Source organism: Mustela putorius, unplaced genomic scaffold (assembly GCF_011764305.1).
Source record: "Mustela putorius furo isolate JIRA1106 unplaced genomic scaffold, ASM1176430v1.1 tig00004007_pilon_pilon_pilon, whole genome shotgun sequence".
Classification (NCBI taxonomy): domain Eukaryota; kingdom Metazoa; phylum Chordata; class Mammalia; order Carnivora; family Mustelidae; genus Mustela; species Mustela putorius.
In genome coordinates, this window is record NW_025422145.1 from 1,808,441 (window position 1) to 1,828,845 (window position 20,405).

Sequence of the window (20,405 nt, forward strand, 5' to 3'; positions counted from 1 at the left end):
TCTGAGAGAGACAGAAACAGGCGAACAGAGAGAAAGACCAAAAAATAAGGAGGAAACCGAGGTAGAAGTAAAAGATACACAGGGGTACGTAGGAGGGATGGGGGGGAGGGAGGGACTGGGGACAGGCGGACAGAGACAGGGAACGACAGGTGGGGAGAGGGAGAAATGCAGAAGGCGGCCAAGTCGATACAGGACCGGCTGGTAGGTGCCATCGCACACAGTGACAGGCGTGGTGTGCCGGGGCCATGATCTCCCATGTTTATGTATGAAGCTGTAAAGGGCCAGGGAGGCTGAAAGACGGATGAGAAAGGCAGGTTGGGCAGCGTGCGTGGGAGGGTGAAGGACCGAGACACGCGGGGTCTCTTCCTGTCACGCGTGGCTCTGTTACGTCAGGAGCAGAGACGCAGACTGGGGCCTCTGTCGCATCCTCTCCTGTCCCCAACCACCCCCCCACCCCCACCCCCACTCGGCCAAACGGCCGCCCCTACCAGGACGTTGCCTCTGAGCCTTATTTATTGCTCCAAAATCCAGGGCCGGGAGGAGCGCCTGCCAGGAGGCTCAGGAGGAGGCTTCCATATAAATCCTGGACTTGGCCTCCAGCCACGGCCACTGAACAGGAGGACTGTGGGAGAACAGACCTTGATCTGTGCTGCGGCGGCTTTTCAACATGTGGAGGGCGGTGTGTTATCTGAGATTCCTTCCTGCTACCTAGAGATTTAAGTCTTGGCTTTATTCCTTCCCACTGGAGAAACACGTTGAAAAACCCACACAAATTTCCTAATTCAACTCTGGCTATTTTAACCAGAGTAAAAGAGCCCGGTCCTAAAGCGGCTTCTGATTATTAAGAATTGTAGTGTGGGGAACATGACAAGGATCATGCCATCCGATCTTTGTGCGAGGTTATGGGGAAACCACTGTAGTGTCCCCCTTTTATAGTTGCGGGGGGCGGGGTGAACTGAGGCTCAGGGAGGGGAAGGTAACCTGTTCGTGCCAGAGCCCGATCTGCCTGTCTGACTGTGGCTTGCAGTCACTGTGATGTCCTGCCCCTGCACCCCCCCCCCCCCGCCTCCACTGTACAGACAAAGACACTGAGGCTCATCAGGTCTGAGACCTTGCCCAAAGTCCCGCTGATCATAAGTTGCAGAATGAACACTTGCATTTCATTCTGTTTGTCTTCAGGGCCTCTGCTCTTATGCCTTCTGCATGAGGTCAGGGCCTTTCAGAAACTGACTCCTTCCAGAGGTTCTGCTTCACGAACTCAGGGAACTAAAGCACCACAGACCTGTGCGTAACTGAAAAATGGGCACAGTGGAGGGGGCGTGCTTCGCTGGCTTAGTCGGCAGGGCGTGCAAGTCTGGACCTCAGGGTCATGAGTTCAAGCCCCACACCGGGTGTAGAGCTTACTTTAAAAGGGGTGCCTGGGTGGCTCCGTGGTTTAAAGCCTCTGCCTTCGGCTCAGGTCATGATCCCAAGGTCCTGCGATTGAGCCTTGCGTGAGGTTCCAGCCTGCTTCTGCCTCTCTGCCTACTTGTGATCTCTGTCAAATAAATAAATAAAGTCTTTAAAAATAATAGGCAAGATGGTAAATTTTTTTTTAATTTTTAATTTTTTATTAACATACCATGTATGATTAGCCCCAGAGATACAGGTCTGTGAATTCTCAGGCTTACACACTTCACAGCACTCACCATAGAAGAGAGTAAATTTTATATGATTGTATCTTACTCCAGTTAAACTAAAATTTTTATTTATGTATTTATTTTTAATGACTTTATTTATTTAGTGGATGGAGACAGAGAGACACAGCGAAAGAGTGAACACAAGCAGGGGAAGTGGGAGAGGGAGAAGCAGGCTTCCCGCCAAGCAGGGAGCCCGATTAGGGGCTCCATCCCAGGATCCCAGGATCATGACCTGAGCCAAACGCAGGCCCTTGACCCAGGTGCCCCAAACAAAAAAATTTAAGGTAAAAAAAAAGCTCTAATAATCACCCTCCTCTTGGGAGTGGATAATGCACCCTGGGGAGTTGGGCTGTTTTTATCATGGAGCTTCCCCTAATCTCTCTACTCACCTTCCTTATCCTCCACCTTGTGGCTTCTGCAGGTTCTCGGCTTCTGTTGCTTTGTGTCTTCTGCTGCCTTGTGGCCTTGTGCTTCCTTCCTTCTCCGTGTGCCTCTCTGCTTCTACCTCATGTCCTCTCTCCTGTCCGTCTGTCTGCATAGCCAGCCAGCTACCCGTTTATCATCCATCTCTCAACTCAATACATCCATCTCTCCTCTAATTTCAAGTCAGTCTTCCTAAGACAGAAGACCAGGGTGGCATCTTAGCTTCGGTCCCCTGGAGACAGGCTCTCAGATGAAGACTTGCCTCCAGGAATTTCGTGGGGAGAGCTTCTAGGCTTAGCACCAGGGAGGGGTGAAGAGGAACGGACTGGGCAGGGGAGAAGTTGAGAAGTACTGCGGTCTCAACAAAGGCCCCAGTGCCCCATGACACACTCTGGAGCTGTGCAGAGTCGTTCCCTTTGGACAGGCGAGTTAGGTATTTTTTTAAAGATTTTATTTATTTATTTGGGGGGGGGGAGGAACAGAGGGAGAGGGACAAGCAGACTTTGCGCCGAGTGTGATGCCCAACTCCATGTCACGACCCTAAGATCATGACTTAAGTGGAAATCAAGAGCAGACACTGAACCAAATGAACCACCCAGAGGCCCCACTAGTTAAGCCTTTATACTGACCCATCACTAGCTGTGGGGTGCCCTTGGGGTGGCAGGGCATGACCTTGGGTGGGGTGGCTTCTTTCCACTGACTATTCCCAGAGTGAGTTAGCTACTGGACCTCCCAGCAGCGGCGGGGAAGGAGGGCCTCAGTCCTGAAGAGGGGGATCTGCAGCCTCTACTGATGAGGCACTCTCCAGAGTACAGCAGCCCCAGGGGCCACCCCAGCTGCCCCTCGTCTCCCCTGTTGCATCTTATAAAGGGCTCTGTTGGCCCTACGTGCTAATTCCTGGTCCAGTCAGGTGTGGCTGAGATGACTCAGAAGGGGCACCTTAAGGTCTTGAAGCATCCTGGCTTTTCGGCATAAAGCCTCTCTGATTTCTTAGCCTCCGGGAGAATTCCTGTGTTCCAGCTCATTCCTACTATTTAGGACTCGCTGACTCAGCTGTTACAAGCCGAGACTGGAAGACACTCTGAATCTGATCCCCAAACAGCATGATCACTTCCTCTCTGCTCTCCCAGCAATGCCCCTGGATGTCATTTGACCCCCAAGTCCGTCGAAGGGACCCTGGGGAAGTGTCCTAAGAGTGCAGGTCCATCCGTACAGAGCGACAGCGGTCCCTTTCTTGCCAGCCAGACCACCATTTACAATTCCCGAATTCCTCTGACGTCTTCTCCTGGACAGTTGTGTTCCTTCTGCTTGGTCTAGGTCTCTCTTTCCTCTCTAGCAATTTCTCTCCCCGAAGTTAAAAGAGACATGGAGACACACATATGCTACCGGATACCCAATATAGCCCCATCACTCAAACCGCCCTCTCTCGCCGCTACGGCGCAGCCATGGCAGCCCTCCCGCCCTCTCCTTCCCCCTAATTGATTTCCCAATTCAGCCTCCTGGGATGGTGCTTTGGCTGGCTTGCCAAGTTCAGCCTCTCAACCTTAATTTAATGCTTCTCGGGTGGTGAGAACTTATGCTTCCCACCTACTAGTTGGCATCTGGCTGATTTTCTCATCCTGCAGACTCACGTTCATTAATGTGGAACCTTCGTGCATTGCACCTGGGTTCTCAAAAGTGAGGGGGTGCCCAGTCCCAAAGGGACAGCTTTCACCTCCACGTGTGTCTGCATTTGGAGGGGTCCGGCGGTGGCTAGACCCTTTGTGGCCCGAGCCACAGGCTCGGCTCTGTTAAACCCAGGAGTCCAAGGACCCTGGCCGGGGAAAGCTGGCAGATGCTAAAAGCGGACCGGGTGATTCAGAATTTCATCAGCTTTGCCAGTCAGCCTGGTGTGAGGTCTTGGAGTAAAATTTTCCCACCTTCTTTTCCCAAGATCGAGCCAGAATCTATTCTTGGAGCAGATAACTTTTCAGCACCGAGTCGGCAAATGTTTATGGTTGGCTTTTCACACATCCTTCCTGGACAGGAGACAGTTTTTGTTAGAATTAAAATTTAAATATAGGGTTAGGATAACCCGGAGCGCCTCGGGAGGGCTGGCTCTGGCTGGGCAGCGAGTGACATGGGGGGTCGTGTTTTCTCGTTTTCTCTTCTCTACATCATTTCCTCAATCCTCCTCTTTCTCCCTGACATCGACTGTTCACGGTGAGTAAGCCCCGTCACCTTAAGAAAGCCAAATGTCCCAGGCCTCACCAGCTCATTGGCACAAATGAGGTCACTGAAAGATAAATACCCAGGTGATACAGGCATGCAGGTTTTCCTCCTGTGGGACCCCCATAGGAGTCCCCCAGGGATGTCTCATGTGTATGAGAAGCAGTCGCACTCAGATTCCATTGTCCGAGTCTTTTCTGGAAAGGTACCCCTGTGAGCCATGTGAGGGCCCCAGCTCTGTGCCGAACTGTTGCTGGGGCTTCCCTGACAAGTCTAGGTCCCCACAGTGCTCCCGGGTGCAGCGGGCCCCTGGGGCTCTTTCATAAATGTGCCACGGTCCTTACAGTGACCTCTGTTGGGTCCCTCTGCTGCCATAGAGAGCACATCCCTCTGCCCAGCCTTGCATTGAACTTGGCCACCAGGCCCCCGAGAGCAGTCATCCTTGTGCCCAGAGCCTCTAAGACAAGTACCAGTTTCCCTTTCCCCATCAAGGCTCAAGCCATCGAGACAGAGACCGGTATCACTTCTCATGTCTCAGAGCTCATGAGAACTCTACTAAAAGGAGCACTGGGCCTCTAGACTTTTCTCTTCTTTGCTCAAGTCTTAGAAGGCCCTGCATTCCTGTCCAAAAGGGGAAAAGGGGGCACCACGGAACAGCTGCTAAAAATCAGATTTAGTGATTTATACTCAGGAACATCCATCCATCAAGCTCTCCAAGCTGTTTTTCCAGTGATGTGGTAGAAGCCACTCGTGGTGGAGGGAATGGAGTTCGTTCGTGCCAAACGAACCGCAGCAAAAATGATGACATCACAGACAATAATAAAATAATCAAGCAGCAGCAGATGGAAAGGAAGAACTACAGTTCTGCCAGGGAACTGTTAGCTACATGAATTGTTTTGGGTCTTCACTGGTCAAAACCAAACCCCATTTAGCTGGCCCAAGAGTAACGATTATGTTGATGTTGACGATGATGGTGATGGTGATGATGATGATGATTTTTTTAAGCCAGAAACATTACCCAATCAATCCTCCTGTCCAGCAAAATGATCTTTCTGAGAGCATGGGGGCAGGGCAAAAATTTGAAAGCATCGCCCTCCACAGGCATCAAAGAGCACTGTTTTTCACTGACATGGAATAAATCAGAACCAGGGAATCGGATGGATTTTTCTTTCGCGTTTTACTTCCCTTTATTAATGGAAGCTTTTAGAAATCTGTTTATATTTTTTACTTTCACAAAATCACAATTTTTCACACAAAGGGAGCAGATGGTACTGAAAGCTGGAGATTGAGCCGGAATGCGTCTCCCCTAACTGGCACCAACAGAGCCTTGTCTTGGATGTAAAAGGACTCGAATCTAATTGCGGGGTTGGTTTTTCCAATTTTGTTTAACTATGTGTTTCTTTGTCTGGGTCTTTCCCCCTCAAATTTAATCCTTCTCCTTGAGCTCCTGTCAGATCGGTATCTAGGTAGAGTCACAGAGACTGAGTTTTAAGACGGTGGTTTACCTGCAGTGGAGTCTCTAAGACCCGAAGTGTCTCTACATCCGTAGCCTCCTTTGGAGCTTCCTCTTGGAGGCTCCGCCATATTTGGTGACCAGGTGACTGGGTAGAGATTGGCACTTGAGCTAAGCGCAGCCAACAAGGTGGCTTCGTGTGAGAATCCTGTCTCTATACAGGATCATGATTAATTAGCCCAATTAGATTCTCTTTCTGAGCGATTTGAATAGGACGTATGCTCGGAGGGAGTCGGATGTAAGTTGAAGTAAGTAGGAACCTTGTCTCTTCTGTACTGATTTATGACCATTGTCTATCACAGTATATGGTGTGGCTACACAATGAATATTTGATAACTAAATCAAATTCACGGACCCTTTATATAGAAGTGTTTTAGGGGGTGTGATACGTAAACAATGAATCATGCAACACTACATCAAAAACTAATGATGCACTCTGTGGTGACTGACATAACATAATAAAATTTAAAAAATAAAAAATAAAAATGAACCTGTGTCCATCTCTCTGTATTTTACTTTTTTTCTCCTGACTTTGGGGACCTAGGTTCCCCCTTCCCTATATTTTACTTTTCTTCTCCTGATCCTGGGGACCTACATTCCCTACTCCACCTCTGGCCCCTAGCCTTTCATGAATATTTTAAATAGATTTTTTTAGAGCAGTTTTAGCCTCACAGCAATAATGAGCAGAAGATACAGAGATTCCCCATATATTCCCTCCCCTCCCCCTCATCCCCCACAGATTCCTCTACTTCCAAAATTCTGCACCAGAGTGCGACACTTATTACAATTGATGACCCTACATTGACACCATATCATCACTCCAAATCCATAGTTTACATCAGAATTCACTTTTGTTGCTCTACATTCTATGTGTTTGGACAAATGTGCAATGACATGTGTTGCCATTACAGTATCTCACAGAACAGTTTCACTGCCCTAAAAACCGTCTGAGCTTTACGCATTCATCCTTTCCTCCACCCCAACTTCTGGCAACCACTTTTATTATCTTTTGCTGTCTTCGTGGTTTTGCCTTTTACAGAATGTCATATAGTTGGAATCTTATAGAAGGTTGCCTTTTCAGACTGGCTTTTTTCATTTAGCAAAAGAGCATTTAAGAGTCCTCCATGTGTTCTCATGGCTTGATCGCTCATTTCTTTTTAGCACTGGGTAATGGTCTATTGTTTGGATGTACTACAGGTTATTTATCCATTCACCTATTAAAGGTCATCTTGGTTATTTCCAAGTTTGGGTAATTACGAATAACACTGCTGTAAACATCTGTGTGCAGGTTTTTGTGTAGACATAAATTTTAAACTCCTTTGAGTAAATACCAAGGATTGCTGGATTGTATGATAAGAGTGTGCTTAGTTTTGTAAGAAAATGCCAAGCCGTCTTCCAAAATGACTGTACAATTTTGCGTTCTTGCCAGCAATGAATGAGAGTTCCTGTTGCTCCGCATCCTCGCCAACATTTGGTGTTGTCATTGTTTTGGATTTTGGTCGTGTTAATAGGTGTGAAGTGATATCGCATTATTGTTTTCATTTACAGTGTGATGTGGAACATGTTTTTAATGTGCTTATTTGCCATCTGTCTGTTTTCCTTGGTGAAGTGTCTGTTCAGGTCTTTAGCCCATTTTTTTTTTTTTAAGATTATTTATTTATTTATTTGACAGACAGAGATCACAAGTAGGCAGAGAGGCAGGCAGAGAGAGGGGAAGGGAAGCAGGCTCCCTGCTGAGCAGAGAGTCTAATGTGGGGCTTGATCCCAGGACCCTGGATCATGACCTGAGCGGAAGACAAAGGCTTTAACCCACTGAGCCACCCAGGTGCCCCTAGCCCATTTTGAAATCACTATTTGCTTCTACTTCAGTTTTGGGAGTTCTTTGTATGTTTTAGATAATTGTATTTTATTAGATATGTCTTTGGCCAATTTTTCCTCAACTTGTGGCTTGTCTTTTTATTCTCTCAATTCTTCTTCCTTTTTATGATTCTTTTGCTTTGACGGGCAGTTGGGTTTTAAGATTCTGGAGGCATCTGCCTGAGTTGGAGTCTTGGTTTTGCCAGTTACTCGGGCAATGAATCATTCCATTCTGAATCTCAATTTCCTTATCTGTGAAATGGAGATAATAGTGCCACCCTATAGAGTTGCTCTGAAGAGTAGGAACTGTCCCCATCTACATGAGTAGCTAGTGCTGCATAAGTGGTGGTAATTATTATTGAGAATTATTATTATTATTATTATTATTTTGCATAAGTCGCTAATTTGGTCTTATCTTTCACTGTTCCCTCCTTCCTTCACTCCATTCGAGTCACACTGACTTTCACACTCATGTTAGGGTCTTTTTCTTTTTCTTTCCTCCTCCTAAGTGTTTTTTTCCCCTAATATACTTGTGGCTTGCACTGCCATCTCATTATTCAGGATTTTGTCAGTCATAAACAGAAGCAGTCCCAAGGAAATGGGGTTTCCTATTTTTCGTAGGACCTGAGCCCATTGCTGCTAGGTGTCCCAGAGGGAGAGGGGAACATGGAGAAGCAATGGGGTGCGAAGGAGAGACCCCCAGAGACTGGGAGGGAGAGAGAACTCTAGGTTCAGTGAGCTGTGGGCACTGGGCCCTGCCCTCTTGGAGTGCTTTTGGGAGATGATAAGACCTCAGGGAGACTGGGTGCCTTTAGCCTGCTAAGGATCCTTGGTCCCTAAGACTACAAAACCCCTAGAACTGAAGGCATCATTTCTAGGAAAGGCATCAGAGGCTGAAGCAGATGGGCTCATGTTTGGGGAGATGCTCTTTAATGCTTGCTGCAACATGTTAGATTCTCTGTATCAGCCTTGCATAACAGAGGCTAAACTTCCTGCCAGTTCACGTGGATGGGGCCTCAGAGTCAGAGGGAAATCGACTAGTGTCAATTTATAACTACAAAATATAAAAAGTGATTTTTTCTCACTTCTGAGTTTGGGCTTATGAATGCCATATAAAATAAATCTATTCCCTAGTGCATCCCTCCCTGTTGTAGCTTGATAGAATTCAGTTCCTGGTAAAGCTGGCTTTTGGACCCCTTTCAGCTCTCCCTTTCCCGGACTCTTCCCTCTTTTCCTGCCTCACTCCCTCCCATAATTCTTCAGGTATTGGATGTAAGCTCCTTTCTTGGACCATGCTTTCTTTTTTTCTAAATGCAAGCTTAAAAAACATGTGTTATCAAGATGCAAATTTTTGAAAGTTCTATCTATTTCAATCCTTTCCTAAAAGCTGTTTTTGCAAAAATGAGTTAGGTGGGGTTTTTCCTTGTTAGGAAAAAAAAGTGAAGAACAATATACCACAGTCGTCTCCGGCACACTACCCTGCTTCTAGCTATAAAGGAAGTTACAAATTATATCTCAACATACAGTGATGTTAGAAAAACTGCTTTGGGAACACTGCAGCTTGGGATTGGTTTGGCTTTGTTTGTGTTTTCAGACTGTGCCTTTGCATTGATCACCTGCCTGGCGCTAGGCTTGGTTGCTGTGGTATCAGGACACTTTTGTTCAAAAAGTGGCAGTCATTATTGCTGGTCAGCACAGATCTCTGGTTCTCCTCACCGATGGGGACATGGTTAGAATAGTCTTCCTGGCCTCTGGTGGTTGGGTAAGAACTGCTAAGTCATTCCGACCCATGAGTGATGAGTGGAAGGGATGTGTGGCACTTCTGGTGAAAGTGTTTAGTCTGAGACCCTCCAAAGGTCTTCGCTCTGCTTGGCAGAGCAGTCATCAATATTTAAGATGGTGGCTACTCCATCAGCCTGCCTCCAGTTAATGAAGGTTAGCAGAGTCTCCCCCAGCAAACTATGGGATGGACTTTGAGCAAGAAATGAACTTTTGTTGTTTTAAGTGACTGAGAGTTGGACATCTTTGTTATCACAGCCTCAACTAGCTTATCCTGACTGATACCCCCATCAGGCTCTCTAAAGACACAGTTGCCAAACTTTCAAAACCAAAAGAAACATTCAGAACATTGGAACTGGCATATCTTTACAGACAAAATATTTTGCCTTGGCAAACATGTCCAGAAGGAAGTGGTTGCTGCTATATTTAGAACATGAAGCAAATGTACTGTTTTGGAGTGTTCAGACAGATAAACATGCTCAAAATCATGTTCAAAATGTTCCACATTTTGCCCGATTGGAAACATTAACAAAGTATAAAAGTTGACAATGTTTCCTTTTGTATATTGTGTGTACACACACAGAGACACACACACACAAATGCATGGGATATAGTAAGAGTTGCTTGGTTGCAGGAAATGGAGAGTATTTGGTCAGATTCGTAGAGGTTAGAGCAACTGTTCAAAATCAAACTCTCGGTGCTGGGAGGCACCCAGAGACCCAGATCTTTGGATTCAGTATCACCTATTGTCAATTTAAGCCTTACAGAGTTTTGTGAAACCATGAAGAGCATTCGCAGACTCTTTGCTGTTATCATAATTGATAGAATTTTCACAGAATTTGTATACCATTCCTTTGTTAAATTCTCATTGTTTTGCCATCATCTGTTTTATCCCCTTATTTGTTTTGATTATCTATTTTACCCTCCTGGGAATCTTTCGTCCCACTGTTATCACATCCTTTTTTAGCATTTGTATTTCAGTAATCTAATTTCAGGATTTCTTTTTTTCTTCCTTCCTTCCTCCCTTCCTTTCTTTCTTTCTTTTGGAGAGAGAGGGAAAAAGGGAGTGAGTGTAAGTGGGGGAAGGGGTGGAGAGAGAATGAGAGAGAGAATCCTAAGCATGCTCCATGCTCAGCGCAGAGCCTGAAATGGCTCAGTCTTACAACCTTGAAATCATAACCTGAGCCAAAATCAAGAGTCAGAAGCTTAACTGACAGAGACACCCAGGTGGCCTGATTTCAGGATTTCTGTAAAGGATGGATTTAAGAGTTGAGCTGGAAGAAAGTTTGGACTAGAAGTACATTTTGACTTCTAGTGTGAGGAAACACCAGTTGTCCACATCAAGGGATGGGGTGGGAAGCTACTGAGGGAGGTTCTGGGGCAACAAAGTTCTCCCTGCTCCACAGCCATCTGCTGGCACCATGACTGTCGTCCTGGAGAATCTTTATTCTAAAGGCAGCGAGGTCCCAGCTTTCTTCTGTTTATTCCTTTGAACAAGATGCTCACACGCTTGCTTTTATATTTTCACAATGAATGGAGATGATAATAGATCTGGTATCTGATCGGTTAACTGTGACTTTGGACAAGTTGCTTAGCTCCTTTGATGGGAAATAATGATGTGAGTTTATTGAGTTATGAAAATTATGCAAGATCACGTCTAGGAATGACTCTTTTACAGTGATGGCCCAAGAAACACTTAATTCCATTATTTCCTTATAGTGAATGAGGGGAGCAGTGTAGCTTAGTGCTTACATGTACAAATGCTGACATCACACAGCAGGGTTCAAATCCTAATTTCTTATTTTTGCCAGTTATGTGTAAATACACAGCCAGTCACTTCTCTGAGCCTCCCTTACTGTGTCTACAAATGAAAGATAACATGGGACCTGATACATTGTTGGAGATTAAATAACATACTGTGTATCCAGCCTTTGGTATGTTTTAAACACTCAAGAAATGGTCATTTTCATCAGCTTTTATTTTTAGATACAAGTTTCTTTCTTTACATCCACTCCTGTGTCTTTCAATACAAGCCCGTAAACCCTGATCTGAAACCCTTGGGCCATATGTGTTTTGGACTCAGAATGTTATGGAAATTGCAAAGATAATGCAGTACACATACCATACACCCCCACCTCCCCCCCACACACATCAGCAGGGTCTGTGGTAGGCACTTCATAATTAGCTTATTACTATGGTAAAATATATGAATGTTCATGCTGAGTGGGATGTGGGATAAATAAACGATATAAATAATCTGATGTCAGCTCAAGTCCAGTTCTGCTGCCAAATGAGTTTGTGCCAAAATTAACGAAACCAATTTTGGCTCCCAGAACTTTTTTGGAATTCGTTATCATCTTTTCCCCATTCTGTGCTGGAAGGCTATTTCTATTACCCATTTCTAGTTTAAGCTGTGCCTCTCCTACCTTTCTGTGTTTCTGTTTAATCTTTCAAGGCTCCTCTGAACTCTTAGCCCTCCTCCCTTGACAGCCTGTGTTTTACTTCTCCCTCTCATCGCTGGCTCTATTCTTTCCCTCCTCTTGGATTGCTCCTTATTTTTCTGGGGTTCACACACTACTGGCATAAAGCCCGCTTTCATTTTCTTTGTATGTGTGTGTGTGTGGTTTTTTTTTTTTTTTTCTGGTACATTCTCTCTAGGTTCTCATTCCCCCTTCCTCTTCTCCTCTGTGGGTTTCAGACAGAGTCTCGCTTCTGTGATCAGCGCTCCTCACCTCTCGTCCTGTGTGTCATCTTCTACCTGCTGTTTCCTTTCTGCTTCTTTGTTCATTGCTAGTGGTCCTTGGCTCCCACCCCAACCACCACACCATGATCCTTCTCCTTTAATTCCTTTGTCTCCTCCAGAGATCATTCTTTGTCCACTCCTTATTTTACAATGCCAATAATATCATTATGATAATTTATTGAGTTCTTACTGTGTACTAAGCACTTTACATGGATCGTTAAATTTCATCCTTATAGCACACCATTAGGTGGGGACTCTCTTAATCCTCATATTTCAGATGAGAAAATTCAGGCTAAGAGATAAAGCGACTTGCTCAAGTAGTCAAGGAATTCAAACCCCATTGCATTAAATCTTTGCATTTAATACTTGTTGCATTAAACTAATTCCAAAGCTCATGATTTCAATCACTATGCCTATATTTTCTCCATTACAGCGGATATTACCAGCCCAGTTACTTCATTTATCTTTTCTTTCTAGGTTCTTAAGGATTTTTAATGTGACTTACCTCTGCCCGCCTCCTTTTCAGTGTGCCATTTAACTTGGGTGGTTTGTCCAGATTTGCCCCTTTCTGAGGTTGGATTCTTGGCTCTTAGCTTTTCCTGGTGACACACTGAGTTTATATCATACTTATGGCAGACTACAGGAACAGCCCCAATTTCAAACATTCTCATCCCCACAAACCACTGAAATGTCCCCAAAATTGATGCTGGGCAATGGAATCAGCATCTGCTTTGGCCATCACTGTCTGCATGCCTCAGAACACACCACTCGAAGTCACATCTTGGCAAAATGGCTTCGTATCCCGGGCTTTTCAGGGATCTGTGCTCATTATGTTAGTCAGGGTAGGCTCCACCATGCTTCAGCAGAATCAGACCCACGCTTCTGACTTTAACACACCAAGGATGTAGGTCTCTTTCACATCACAGTCAAAGGTGGTTCTGGTGACTTTCTTTCTTTCTTTCTTTCTTTCTTTCTTTCTTTCTTTCTTTCTTTCTTTTTTCTTTCTTTTTTAAAAGATTTTATTTATTAATTTGACACAGGAAGATCACAAGTAGGCAGAGAGGCATGCAGAACTAGGGGGGAAGCAGGCTCCCTGCTGAGCCAAGAGCCTGATGCAGGACTTGAACCCAGGACCCTGAGATCATAACCTGAGTGGAAAGCAGAGGCTTTAACCCACTGAGCCACCCAGGCGCCCCATCTGGTGACTCTTTTCTTGACTTGACTTCTTGGACAATGACTTGGAGGTCTAGCCACAACTCCACCATCCCCAGGTTCTTCCTTTGCAGCCCCTTGGATGGGGCAGGGGGTGCAGCGTCTTCACAGACTCTAAGGCACTACAATGGTCATTATCATCTTCATTGTCCAGTTGGGGAGACACGTTCATTGCCCAAGGTTTCCCAGGCTAGTAATTCCAGACTAACATCACAGCTCCGACTCTTCATTCCACTCCATTTTGGGGACCTACAAATATTTCACTGATGTTTATGTTTCCCGCCTAGATTCACGTATTCTCAGTAAGTTGTTGGAATTTCCCATCTTTTTTTCCTTGATAATTCCCACGGAAGTCCCAGGGAGCACTCTCATTGGTTGTGCTTGGGTCACGTGGCCATCTTCAAACCAATTGCTGTGTGCCAGACAACGCAGTGTTCCGATTGGTCGGGTGTGTGTCATGTGACTAGCTGCAGCATGGCGGAACTAGAGTAAGAGGGCAACTTCACCTCTACGATATGTAATGGGAGCAACGGGAAGCTGTTCCCCTAAATAAATCCACAGTGCTGTCACTGAAAGAAAAGGCAGTAGATATCAGGGAGGCACATCAAGATAAGATACAGCTATTTGAACAACTGGGTGAAGAAGGAAATGTAAGGTAGAATTCATGACCAGGGAAATGAATGGATGAACCCGTGACCAATCAGAACACTGCATTGTCTAGGCCATAGTTATTGGTTAGAGAGTTAGCAGGTGGTCCAGTCCCAACCAATGAGAGCCCTCCCCGGAATATATGAATGACCGAAAGATGCCTCTTTTGGGGGGAGGATGAGGGAGTCGTTCCAAAAGATGAGAAGTGAATTAAGGAGAAGTTGTCAGTCCGATGAAGATAAATTTTGCACATTGCGTAGTTTTGCAATAGGGCTCTTCTTTTCAAGGACCCAGTACCTTTCTGCTGTAGCCATGTTCCTCTCCGCATTTGAATTCTCTCAATCCCTTTGGGGTAGGAGCAGCCTTAGGCTGTCAGCCTGCTTACCCTCACCAGCAGGACTCCGCGAAGGGAAACTGGGCTCTTCTTCCACCCCACCCCCATCCCCAATGTTTACACTTCTCCTTCGATTTCCACGGTCCTCCTCTCTTCCTTAGAAAATTCTTTTCCATCAGTGAAGCTGAAAAACAGCCAGGAGGCCCAACAGTGTTCCCTTCCATGGGCATAGTGACTTCTGCAGGCCTGGACTTCGTTTATCTCTCCCTGAGCCAACGAGATTTTGTCTATAGGCCTTTCTGCTATGTTCCTCCAGAGAGAGGTAAACTGCCTTTAAGTAATTGCTGAAGAAGGCATAAACCAGGGAAATTTGATTTGAGTATGCAATTTGAATTGGGAAATGCTCGTATAAATAACCAAAGGAGCTGAATGCGGCAGGTTTGTGCTCTATAGATTTTTTTTTTTTTTTTTTTTTTTAAAATCTCAGGGTCTTCAGAATAGTTTTGCTGCGGCAGCTTAAGCCATCCCAGGCCTCTGCACTCTGATCTTCTGCTAGTCTGGCATCATTAACTGCCAGTCTGGAGTTCGGTAAGTTGGCATTGCCTAATTAACCTATATAGCTGGAAAGGGGAGAGAGACGCTTGAACTCCCATGCAATGCTATCATTTAGAGCAGTGATACAGTCTTAAAAACAAAACAAAACAAAACAATTTTCAACTAGGAAGGAGTTTGGGATCATCTAGCACAACTTCACCAATGAGGGAATTAGGAGCCAAAAAGGTAAATCATTGGTTGGAGGTCATTGAGGTTTTTGAAATGTCACGGTTGGATTTTCCTGTAGCAACAAACAACCCCACATCCAAAAGGTGTGAGTTTCCAGCTTATATTACAGCAGAGTTGCAGGTCACGCATGGCTCTCCTGGGCTGGCCTTGACCTGGCCTCATTCTGGAGCAGCCAAGGAGCAGCCACCCTCTGGGGCATGGGCCTTTCGTGGTCGGTGAGGCTTAAAAGGAACCAAACTACAGGAACATGTTTATAGCTCCCATTAGGATCTGGTGTGTGTCCCAACTGCTCACATTCTGTTGGTCAAAAAACAGGCTATAAGCCTAATGACAGTGAGGTTAGGTGGTACTCTGCCTAGTGGGAAGCATGGCGAGACAAAGTAGGATTCAAGTCACCGTGGAGAAATAATGCATTCCACTATCAGAAGGTGTCGAAATCCTTAACAGTGCTGGGTGTCTAAGAAGAAATGTGAAAACTGAGAAAGTCTCTGAAGTTTCCTGAATCTGCTTATTCTTGCTATCATGTTACCTATTTTGATTAATAGCTAGAGTCCCCCAGTGACATAAGCTCACTGAGCATTACCCCAGATTCCTTCCTCGTGTCTATGTGTCACATCTAATGATCACCCTGTGCTTTTCATTTCTACTTCCCAAATGTGCCTCAGAAGTCCAGTCTTGCTTCCCACACCCATTTCACAGGTCTCCTGCTTCTGGATTTTTGTCGTTGTTTGTTTGTTCGTTTGTTTGTTTTTCCAATCTGAGCTCTGCACTGTGGCCAGAGCAACTACTCATATCATACCTTGCCTGAAGTCCTCCCACAGATAGAAGAACAGAGTGTTCTACTTCTTCACGTCACCTGTAGAGATTCCAACCTTGCTACTCCCCAGCGCTGTGTCCAACATTCATTTATCTAAGACTGACCAGCCAGTTTGCCGATTAACCGTATTCACAGGGAGGCAGGACTTGGCACACGCTCTTCCTTCCACGGGGATTTGCTACGTAGGCAAGAGCTAAGGAAGGATGAATGGCAGGTCCCAGGGAGAGACTCAGCCTGGATCACAGATGCTCTGTTTGGAGACGAATAAAGTGAGACCCTGTGCTTCTGTAAGGCTCAGCAACACAATGGACTCCTTGTTTCCCAAGAACGTGGGACCAATAAATATGACTCATCACCTCCTGCTATGTAAGCCCCATGGAGCAGCCCCAGGACTCTATTGTGTTTTAAGTACAGATCCCCCCGCCCCCAGCTATTGCAGAGTTGACTCTCATGTTGTTTTGCTTTTCATCTGGGGTTACCCTGGCTGTCTTTCCTCTATATCCCTGTGAGTGAGGTGGTGGTTGTGCTTAGAATTAGCTCAAAGTTTCAGTCTCTTGAAATGACTCTGTGCCTTTGCCCATGTTCTTAGTGGCTGTGATACATTTGACCTTCCAGTCTCTCAATCCTTCACCCCTCATCGTGCTCCTCCATTTCTGCCTTTGTTAATCTAGAAATCCCTAGTCAATGTTTTGAGCCTAGTTCATAGCACATCTTCAGGGAAAGCTCCGTTCTCCTTGGAGAAGGATTTATGCCCTCTCCTGAACTCTTATACTGCCCTGTGCATGACCACCTTCATTTATCCAGCCAGTTAATAGTTGAGAAGGGTTTACTATGTGCCAGGCACGGCATGAACCACTGCGAGCAAAACTGTGCATGAGTAGGCAAAGCCCCCACCATCGGGTCACCCACTGACTAGTGGGAATACGTTGTCCAGAGAGCCAACAAATGCACCAGATGGTTACCAGTGGAGTGAGTGCTGAGCAGCAAATAAATACGGTGATGAGCTAGAGAGTGACTGGGAGAAGTCACTTAGTGAAGTCAGGAGAAACCTCTTTGAGGAAGTAATACTTCAGCCGGGGCTTGAAAGATGAGAAGGAACAAGGCTTGGGAATGGATGGAGGAAGAGCAGGTGCAGAAAGCAGGTACAAGGTCAAAGGCGCGCAGGCAAGAGAGAGCTTGATGGGCCAGGAGCCCTGCCAGCAATCGGGAAAGTGGATGGCGCAGAGCACGTGGGAACTTGTTGGCCATATCAGAGATTCTGGCTTCTGGTCCAAAAGCAACAGGAAGACTAGGAAGGGTTTTAAACAGAGGAATGGCATGATGTGATTCACCATTTAAAAATATCATCCTGGATGTCGTGTGGATGTTGTGTGGTTGCAGTGGGAAGCGGACATAGACAAGCAGACAAAACAATTTTTTTTTTTTCTCTTAAGAGACATTCTTATTGAGCTGGTGCCTTGCCTTGGGGGTAGCGGCCATGTGTCTACAAAGGTGTGGGTAGAGTCAAGAGCAATTTTGGTGACAGAATCAACAGGACTAGGGTCTAATAGAAGGATAGGACTCAGGGATGACCCCATAGTGTTTGTCATGAACCACTGGACAGAGGGAGAGGCCTTTTACTGAAATGGGGAACACGGGAGAGGAGCATGGTGTTGGATGAAACGAGACCTAAGAAGTTTAAGACACCCATTAGTGGGCCAAGCTGTCTGTCTCCCACTAGACTGTGGTGTCTCTCCAGTGCTCTTGACGCATAGCGGGTACTCGAAAAGTATTTGTTGAATGGGAGAATCTAAATGATATGCTTAAAAGCTACAGATGACTAATGGCTTCTGGAACAACAGACGATCCAAAGTCTGTAGCAGTGGCTAATTAAACCATTCCAATCTGATGTCCAAAATATTGTATGCTCGAGACCCCCCTTCTTTCCCCATTAATTGAACAGGCCCTGTCTTTTTTGCTCTTGTAGTCCATTGTTCTTCAAATGTAATTAGCCCTTGTGTTTTGACAGTAAACGAGACTCCTGTACTTTGATAAATGGCTTGTTTCTGGAAAAAGAGTATTTGCGAACACAAACCCGGTCTTCCTCCAACTTGTCTCCTACGTCTTCCTCTTCCTCCTACTTCAGGCCGCCTTTGGGCGACACCATTAACTTGAGGAAGGCCATGTTTCTCAGGAAAGGATAACAACACAGAAATAACAGTTATTTTTAGACACTTTACTACGTGGCAAGCAGATTCATTATATGTTATACAACAATCCTGAAAAGAAAGTTAAAAAAAATCCTTTGTTCCATTTGAGTAAACCAAACAAAGCTCGTATAGTTAAAATCTCACAGTTACCTGGGCTGAGTTGAGATTCAGATGCGCCCAGGTTTGTCTGATCTCCAAGCCCATGTCCTTTCTGGGATTCTGGGTCTCTCTTAGACTGTAAGTAGATGAACCTTATTGAAGAGCTTCTGTGTTCCTCACTTGGTTGTGTATATGTGTTTTTAAACAACTTAGTAAGGTATAATTCACAGACTATACAATCAATCCATTTAGAGCGTGGCATTCAATGTATCTCACTTATTAATGGAACAAATGGTATCAGCCCTCACTCTTAGCAAGGAACAGCACCCTTGTGGTTGTTCCAAGTTTGTTATCTCCTATGATTTATTCTGGTATTCTTATCAACCCTCTTAAGGGGGGGGGGCAAGAATTATCACCTACATCTTATAGGTGAAGAAACTAAAAATGTCACACACAGCATGTGGTCAGCAAATCTGAGTGACGAATCTAAGGTACCCAGACCATCAAGTCAGACCCCTTTGCCTTTACACGATCTGCCGCTTCACAGCCATATGGCCCTTCTCAGTTGACAAAGATGATTTTTTCATGTCCATGATCTCATTTGGACCCTATGCTGAGACTGATTTGCTGAGATTTTTTTAGAACCGTCTGAAAGATCGTCTAAACCAGTTCAGCTGGTTTCCCTTTGTCCTGACCCAGAGAGGGTACTGAATTTCTCAAAACTGTCTGTAGTGACCTCACATACATTAGGATTGCCACTCTCAAAAGAACAGAAAATTACAAGTGTTGAAGATACAGAGAAACTGGAAGCCTTGTGCGCTGTTGGTGGGAATGTAAAATAGTGCAGCCATTATAGGAAGCAGTATGGAGTATCCTTAGAAAATTAAAAATAGAACTACCACATGATCAACCAATCCCGCTTCTGGGTATATACCCAAAAGAATTCAAAGCAGGATCTTGACTTTTTTAGATCCCACATGTAAGTGAGATCATACAGTATTTGCTTTTCTTTGTCTGGCTTATTTCACTTAACATAATAATCATGAGGTTCATCCCTGTTGTTGCAAATGGGAAGATCTTTTTTATTCCATTATATATATTTACTCCATTTTCTTGGAATCTACGAAAGTTGAACTCATAGAGCCAGAGAGTGGACTGGCAGTCTCCAGGGACCAGGGGCTGGGGGAAATGGGAGAGATATTGCTCAAAGGGTATAAACTTTGAGTCATAAGAAGGTTTTGAATTTAATTTATAGCATGGTGATTATAATGATTAATACTGTATGGTATACTTTTAATTTGTTAAGAGAGTAGATCGTAAATGTTCTTGCTATACACAAAAAGGGAACCATGCAAGGGGATGGATGGTTAATCAATATGATAGTGATTATAATTTCACAAGGTATGCGTATGTTAAATCATCACACTGTACACCCGAAACATATACAGTTTTTATTTGTCAATCAGACCACAAAGCTGGAAAAAATAATACAGCATTAAAAACAAACAGGATAAATAAAGCACCAAAATGCAAAAAAAAAAAAAAGTGGAGGATCTTGAAGACATGTTTGCACATCTATGCTCATTGCAGCACTAGTGACAACAGTGAAGGAGTGGAACCAACTCAAATGTCCATCTGTAAATGAATGGATAAAGAAAACATGGTAAGTACACAGAACAGAATACTATTCTGCTGTGAAAAAGAATCACGTGCTACAACATGGATGAAACTGGAGGACGTTATGCTAAATGAAATAAGCCAGTCTCAAAAGGACACATACAGCATCATTCCACTCATATGGAGCAGCTATAGTAGTCGAGATCATAGAAATGGGAAATAGAAAGGCAGTTGGTGTTTAGTGAGTATAGAGTTTCAGTTTTGCAAGACGAAAACGTTTTAGAGATCCATTGCAGCAAAGTGAATATACTTAACACTCCTGAATTGTACCCTTACAAATGGCTAAAATGGTGAATTTAATGTTATGCATCTTTTACCAGAATGGGGGAAAAGAACTCTCTTAGGGGGACTTGGGATTTGAACCCATGTCTCTAGGATCCAATAAGATCAAGTGTGAAAGAGAGTGTTGTCTGCATTCTTTTGGCCAGGGCTGTCCCTTTGTCT

At 44.9% G+C, this 20,405-nt stretch overlaps 1 long non-coding RNA gene across 2 annotated transcripts in view; it reads left to right on the top strand.

The window, feature by feature from the left end:
* LOC106005587 overlaps positions 1-20,405 on the top strand; it is a 197,814-nt gene that overhangs the window by 164,703 nt on the left and 12,706 nt on the right. Inside the window, exon 4 of one of the 2 annotated variants that reach the window (XR_001179055.2) lies at positions 14,884-14,984. The exons of the other annotated variant lie outside the window; for it this stretch is intronic. This is a non-coding gene — a long non-coding RNA (uncharacterized LOC106005587). The remainder of the gene's footprint in view (positions 1-14,883; positions 14,985-20,405) is intronic. 2 annotated transcript variants of the gene reach the window in all.